Source organism: Camellia sinensis, chromosome 6 (assembly GCF_055761805.1).
Source record: "Camellia sinensis isolate YWXY chromosome 6, ASM5576180v1, whole genome shotgun sequence".
NCBI lineage: Eukaryota > Viridiplantae > Streptophyta > Magnoliopsida > Ericales > Theaceae > Camellia > Camellia sinensis.
In genome coordinates, this window is record NC_138966.1 from 874,009 (window position 1) to 875,000 (window position 992).

A 992-nucleotide genomic window follows, 5' to 3' on the forward strand; every position below is an offset into this window, starting at 1 on the left:
CGAGGCCGTGGCATGGCATGCGGGGCGAGGCCGTGGCATGGCATGTTGGGCGACGCCGTAGCAAGGCATGCGGGCCGAGGCCGTGGCTCGACATGTTGGCCAAGGCTAAGGCATGGCACGCCGGGCAACGCGGTGGCATGGCATGCTGGGCAACGCGGTGGCAAGGCATGCGGGCCGTGGCCGTGGCATGGCATGTTGGGCAACGCCGTAGCAATGCATGCGGGCCGAGGCCGTGGCATGGCATGCGGGCCGTGGCCGGGGCATGGCATGTTGGGCGACGCCGTGGCATGGCATGCGGGCCGAGGCCGTGGCATGGCATGTTTGGCAACGCCGTGGCAAGACATGCGGGCCGTGGCATGGCATGGCATGCGGGCCGAGGCCGTGGCATGGCATGTTGGGCAACGCCGTGGCAAGGCATGCGGGCCGCTGCCGTGGCATGGCATGCGGGCCGAGGCCGTGGCATGGCATGTTGGGCGACGCCGTAGCAAGGCATGCAGGCCGAGGCCGTGCCTCGACATGTTGGCCAAGGCTAAGGCATGGCACGCCGGGCGACGCGGTGGCATGGCATGCTGGGCAACGCGGTGGCAAGGCATGCGGGCCGAGGCCGTGGCGTGGCATGTTGGGCAACGCCGTGGCAAGGCATGCGGGCCGAGGCCGTGGCATGGCATGCGGGCCGAGGCCGTGGCATGGCATGCGGGCCGAGGCCGTGGCATGGCATGCGGGCCGAGGCCGTGGCATGTCATGCGGGCCGAGGCCGTGGCATGTCATGCGGGCCGAGGCCGTGGCATGGCATGCGGGCCGAGGCCGTGGCATGGCATGTTGGGCAACGCCGTAGCAAGGCATGCGGGCCGAGGCCGTGGCATGGCATGCGGGCCGTGGCCGTGGCATGGCATGTTGGGCGACGCCGTGGCATGGCATGCGGGCCGAGGCCGTGGCATGGCATGTTTGGCAACGCCGTGGCAAGACATGCGGGCCGTGGCATGGCATGGCAT